Raw genomic sequence first — 7,029 nt, 5'->3', positions numbered from 1 at the left:
TCTTTTTTTTTCAGGGCTGGCCGCTTTTGGAGAAAACGATTTAAAACGAGTAATTGCATTGTCCACATTGAGTCAGTTAGGAGTAATAATATTTTCTTTGGATTTGGGACTTACACTATTTTGTTAATTTCATCTCTTTGCTCGTGCGCTCTTTAAGGCCCTTCTTTTTATATACTCAGGGGTCGTAAACCACTCATTAGGTGTACAAGATATACGTCGAATAGGAGGGGTGTCTAAAATACTTCCTTACACTAGCTATATCATCTTAATCTGTTCTTTAAGACTAATAGGATTCCTGTTTTATGGGGTTTCTTTTCGAAATACTTAATTATTGAATCTTCAGAGGACCTGGGTCTATTGATTCCCAGCCTACTCATATTAGTCTCATGTCTTTTAACAAGAACTTATTCCACCTGAATCGTAATAATATGCTTATGCTCCTATAACTATAATCTAAGCTGCCAGTATAAGGACGAAGAAGGCGATTATCTAACCCCCCTTTTTGTCCTTTCTGTCCGTTATAGGAGGATATATTCTTTATTGGTGCTTTCTGGGCGATTCAAGAATTATCTTAGTTGCATTCGAGAAGATTCTCCTCCTCTACCTTATCGGAATAGGGGTCGTTCTACCTTACTTTATCAAATCACTCAGCTTAGGTCTAAGACACTATCTAATTAGAATATTATTTTTACCATTCATTACAGGGCGGAGAAACTTCATATCCTTAGCTATGGGTGAACTTCTTTACTACGAGGATGATTGCGGTTGGGTAGAAGAAGCGAACCCTCGTTGATCTACCAAAACAATTCGTGGGGCTCATATCTATTTTCGTTCTTAACTTCACCCCCGTATAAGTTGCTCATTCTATCTTCTTTATTGTTCACACTATTTATATATTTCTATTGCTTAGTAAGAGCACAACACTGAAGATGTTGGGGTGGATTATTCCTGGAAATATTTAAGAGACATTTGTCTATCTATGCATTGAAAATGCATTGTATTAAATATACTACATAAATAGGCAGTGAGTAGAATTTAACTACCCGGTTGAAAAGTTAGCAGCTGTCATCCTTCTTTCTGCCTCTTAACAGGGATTATCCCTTCCTCTTCATTAACAATGAAGCGCTATTAATTAGCTTCTGTCAAAGAGTGGGGACCAAGAGGCCTAAATTCAGGTCGAAACTGGATTTGATAACATCAATTCTCACTCTGAGAGAAGGGATATCCCCTCCTTTAGGATGCAAACCCAATGTTCTGATTAAACTATTCTCCTAAATAAACTAACCTCCAATAAAGCTAACAATTATTTAATTCATCTGTGGGCTCCCCCCTTTCATTCATAAAATACTCCCCCAACAAGGAGGAAAGAAAAAAAGATAACCAAATAGGTTCCTGGGTAGGACATATTCAGAAATACTATAGGTAGGAGCAGGGTAATTTCCACTACAAAAATAAGAAAAATTAGAGTAATAACAAAAACCGTATAGAAAAGAAGGCACAAGAGGAATTTAAAGAATCAAATCCACATTCAAATGGGGAACTTTTCTCACGATCTAGAGACACTTTTTTTATTAATAACCACCCCTAGGGTCAGCATAATAAAAACAAGTATAAAAATTCTCATTCAAACTAAAATAATTATCTTTCCCTAATAGGATCCCTCGATTGGAAGTCAAGCATAATATTTATGCTAGAAAGATTTTATTCTCCTCATCATTAGATAGAAAGATAAAGAAATAATCATACAACGTCAACAAAGTGTCGGTATCAAGCTGCAGCCTCAAACCCGAAATGATGTTGGGGGGAGAAGTAGCATTTAACAAGTCACAAAATACAAATTATGAGAAAAATAGTGCCAATAAGCACATGTAAACCATGAAAACGTCACTAAAAAGAATGTAGATCCATAGATTATATCCGCAATAGTGAAAGAGACCTCTATATATTCCAACCCATAGAGAAACGAGAAGTATATTCCCAACAGCACAGTAATCAGGAGCTTCTGTAGACACTGATCAAAATTGTTTTCTATCAAAGCATGGTGGGCTCAAGTTACTGTAACCCCTGAAGCCAGAAGGATACTTGTATTAAGTAGGGGTACTTGAAACGGATTAAATCTTTCTACTCCGATTTGGGGTCACAAAGTCCCAACTTCAATATTTGTTGATAGGCTTCAGTGAAAAAATGCCCAAAAGAAAGAGACAGAAAAGAAAACTTCAGAAACGATAAACAAAATTATTCCTCATTGTTATCCAAATCCAACCTTCGTCGAATGTATTTCTTGAAAAGTAGCTTGTCGCGAGACATCCCGTCACCATTGATACGAGACAAATATGATTGTATGCCAAGGTCTAACGTTAACTAAATGATAGGGGTGATTTAATTGATTCATTATTCTCTTGCGTAGATAGTTATTAGGGTCATAAAAACATAATATTGAATAATAGCCACAGATAATTCTAGTATCAATAAGGCAATCTGTGAAAAGACTAAAATTGTAGTAATATAAACATTTTCTATGGTACTTTGAGCCCCTAAAAGAGTTAGTAGGAGATGGGCGGCAATTATATTGGCCGCAATATTTCTATATTTCTCCGCAATATCTCGTTGAATGATATTTCTATTGATTTCAATCACCACTTTGAAAGGTATCAGAGGTACCGGTGTTTCTAGAGGTACAAGATGGGCTAAAGTATTTGTAGTTTCCTTAACTCAAGCATACATGATAAAAGAGATTCAGAGGGGAACTGTAAGTCTTAAAGTGACCGTCAAATGCCTAGTAGGAGTAAAAATATGTGAAAATAAACCAACAAAATTAATAAACAAAATAAGAAAAGGCAATAACTAGGATATTAGCACCTAATCCAGTCGGTCCCATAAGTAGAGACATCTCTTGATTCAATCCTAGTAGAACTCTCTTAGATAAAAATTGAGGTCATGAGGGGATTAATAAAAAAGATATCACTATAAATAAGAGTGGGATTAGCATTCTTAACCAGTTGGATAAAAAAGAGGAAGTCGGATCAAATACTGAAAAGAGTTTCGCTATCATTTTCAATTCAAATAAATAGTCTGATTGGAGAATCTCTTAGAAGAAGAGACTGAATTTGGTTGATAAAGGGAAAAAAACTATAGTCATAATAGCTCATAGGAAAGCTATGGAGATAAAGAAGATTATAACTCAAGGGAGTGGTATTATTTGAGGAATAAGAGACTGCCGTTGGCTTCTTAAAGTTGATAACCTTATATTTATTATTAAATTAAGTCTCTATTACCAGAGAACTTAAGAGGCTACCGCTTGACCTTCAGCCACCCTATGAAATTTGTTACTCAAGTAACTTTTGAAAGTCTCTCTCCCTAACAGCTTCAATTACAATAGGTATAAAACTATGTTCAGATCCACAAATTTCAGAGCATTGCCCATAAAATACTCCGGGTATATTTACTAGAAGTCTTGATTGATTAAGTCGACCCGGGACTGCATCCATCTTAATTTCTGGAGACGGTACGGCTCATGAATGTAAAACGTCATCTGAAGTAATCATTAGACTGATAGCTTGATTGTAAGGTACCGGTATACGATTATCTACATCAAGCAAACGATATATACCGGCAGAAAGTTCATTCGAAGGGATCATATATGAATCAAATTGAACATCATCAAAGTCAGAATACTCATAAGATCAGTATCACTGGTGTCCTCTTACCTTAATTGTTAGAGCAGGATTATGGATTTCATCAATTAAATAAAGAAGTCAAATAGAAAGAAGGGCAATAGCTGCTAAGAAAACAGCAGGAATAACGGTCCAAACCGTCTCGATTGCTTCACCATCAAGTAAATAACGATGGATAAACTTATTAGAAAATAACGCAGCTAAGAAAAAGCCGACAAGTGAAGTAATTAGGATTACTATTAATAAAGCAGGGTCATGGAAAAAAATAAGTTGTTCTACGAGAGGTGAGTTCCCATTTTGTAAGCCCAGTTGGAATCATTGAGACACTTTTAAAGGAGTTACCCATCTTTGGAGCTGAAATCCAACGCATACATTTTCTGCCACTTTAAAATGTGGAGATCATAGTAATTTCTTCGTAAGAGTGATCAGCGGGCGGATGGGGGTGATTTTATTCAACACTTGACCTTAGATTAAGTGAAAAAACATTAATTGGTTTGGCAATCATGCCCTCTTAGATACAAAAGATAAACATAAGTTTGGCAACTATAGACATAAATCTCCCTAATGAAGAAATTGCATTTCATGAAGCATATGTATCGGGATAATCTGCGTAACGACGTGGTATTCCGTGGTAGACCTAAGAAATGTTGAGGGAAAAAGTTAAGTTCACCCCTAAGAACATGATAAAGAAATGCACCTTAAGAAAGAGCTGATTCATTCTCAACCCAGTTATCAAAGGAAATCAATGTAAAAATCCTGCTATAATAGCAAAGACAGCACTCATTGACAGAACGTAGTGGAAATGGGCGACTACATAATAGATATCGTGAAGAATAATATTAATTCTGGAGTCCGATAATACAACTCCGGTAAGTCCTCTCACAGTAAATTAGAACACGAACCCAATGGCCCATAGTATAGAGGAGGATGTAGTAAGTCGTTTTCCGTGCAAGGTCCCGATCCATCTAAAAATCTTAATTCCCGTAGGAATTGCAATGATTATAGTTGCAGCAGTAAAATATGCTCGGGTGTCTACGTCCATTCCCACAGTAAACATATGATGGGCCCAAACAACAAAACCAAAAATACCAATAGGAAGTATAGTATGGATCATACCTAATAAACCAAATGCTTCCTTCTTACCTCTCTCTTGACTAATAATATGGGATACCATTCCGAATCCAGGTAAAATTAAAATATATACTTCAGGATGTCCAAAAAATCAGAATAAATATTGATAAAGGATGGAGTCTCCACCACCTGCGGGATCAAAGAAAGAATTATTCAAGTTACGATCAGTTAATAATATAGTAATACCTCCCGGTAGGACATGAAGCGATAAGAGGAGAAGAACGGCTGTAATCCCCACTGCCAAAACAAAAAGAGGTATACAATAAATAGATATTGATTGAGGTCGTATATTAATGATAGTAGTAAAAAATTCACAGCTCCTAAAATGGAAGAAACCCCGGCTAAATGGAGTGGAAAAACAGCTAAGTATACAAAAGGTCTGGCATGAGCAATGGCCGATGAGGTTGGGGGTATACTGTCCATCCAGTTCCTGCACCTCTTTCCACTGTAGATCTGGCCAAGAGAAGAGTTATGGATGGAGGTAGTATTCAAAATCTTAAGTTATTTAATGTGGGGAAGGTTATGTCAGGAGCACCTAGTATAATGGGTACTAGTCAGTTGCCAAATCCTCCAATCAAGATTGGTATAACCATGAAAAAATTATGATAAATGCACGAGCTGTCACAATGACATTATACACTTGTTCGTCACCAATCAGAGATCTTGGCTGGCCCAATTCTGCTAGGATAAGCATTCTTAAAGAAGTCCCAACTATGCCTGCTCAAGCCCCAAAAATTAAGTACAAAGTTCCAATATCTTTGTGATTTGTAGAATAAAATCAACGTTGCATAAGTAAAGTCGCGGACAATAATATTGTACCAAGAATTTGGTAAAATAATCCATACAGACTTTTCACGTGTTTTAATCTTTTGTCCTCATTAGTGAAGACTGGTATTTGTCAGTCTAATGCCTCCTTTATCTTTGTCAATTGCTTTGTACCTTTAATCCTCTCGATTTCCGGCTAGATGGAGAACTTTGATTTCTCACTGTTTATGTTTTGGATTGAGGAACAGACTAGATGGAGGAACAGAAATTCCTCCGTATAGTAAAGGGGCTTTTCCCTCCTCAACACCCTGCTCTTTACGCTAAAGTTTTTTACTGTTTTAAAAAGTAAATTTGAAAGCAAGAATCAAACTTTTAGTAATTATTTACTAAACTTTAGTATGATTTTTAATTATATTTAATTAGCTTCTTTTATACACTTTTCGAATAATTTATCTGCCTTTAAATGTAATAATTTGTCTGAAAACTGATTAAAATATTTTTTTCAATATATTTTGTTACGATCTCCAATTTATTTATATATATCGTCTACCTAGAAAGAATAATTAATATTCTATCGTAATGGCACGCTCAAAAATCAAGTAATAATCTTCTACCTATAAGTCTTGTCAAAATATGTACAGCGTTTTTTTTTTATTATTTAAACAATAATGTCAATATTTTTTTTTAGAAATCTTTTTGTTTTCTCTATTTTATTAAATTTATTCAAAGATAAAAGCAAATTTTCTGTAATTTTGAAGTTTTCTTCTTCGCTGTTATCTTGGAGTGGCTCAGCATGTTTCAGCCGATCGATTATCTAGAAAAAGAACAGATATTGAGTCTCAGTAGCTCAAAGTTGATAAACATACTCAGTTTGAGCTACTCAGTAGCTCAAAGTGGATAGTCTTGTAAATTAGACGAGCAATATTGAGTTTACACTCTTTGTCTTTACACATGTCTAATATATAAGAGCATTAATTAAGTATAGAACCCTAGTAATTAATATTTTGGAACAATAAGACCAACCCAGGGGGAACCTTTTTATTTTTGTAATTTACCTATTCCTCAAAATCGGTTACCCAAAGATTTTTCTAGCATTTAATATTAAGATTTTTGGAAATGAAATTTCCCAAGCTTGTTCTTAAAACTGAATTGAATTTATGATTATCCAATAGGATGTAAAAATAGATTCCATACAAAATATATTTTTCTTCTTTTTTATAAATATTCTGTAACAGTAATCAAATATTAATTCAAACAATCCCACAGTATATTTCTATTTCTTTGTAACATCATATTTACCTATATCATGAACAAAACGTTAATCCAGCAATTACCGAAAATCATACATATACATGTCAAAATTTGAAACTCATTTCAACTACGGTATGCATTCAGCTACATGTTCCGTACTAACGAGTTTCAGTAAATTCGCACAAATTAACAAGCCGCAAAAAATTGC

The 7,029-nt window shown here is 34.8% G+C and overlaps 1 pseudogene; it reads right to left on the bottom strand.

The window, feature by feature from the left end:
* Nucleotides 1–4,059: 4,059 nt before the first annotated feature.
* On the bottom strand, nt 4,060–5,595 carry LOC136042932 (cytochrome c oxidase subunit 1-like; annotated as a pseudogene).
* Between the last annotated feature and the right edge of the window lie 1,434 nt (nt 5,596–7,029).

The sequence above is a fragment of the Artemia franciscana genome, unplaced genomic scaffold, assembly GCF_032884065.1.
Source record: "Artemia franciscana unplaced genomic scaffold, ASM3288406v1 Scaffold_253, whole genome shotgun sequence".
NCBI classification, from domain to species: Eukaryota; Metazoa; Arthropoda; class Branchiopoda; order Anostraca; family Artemiidae; genus Artemia; species Artemia franciscana.
This window is presented reverse-complemented; position numbering and strand designations above follow the sequence as displayed.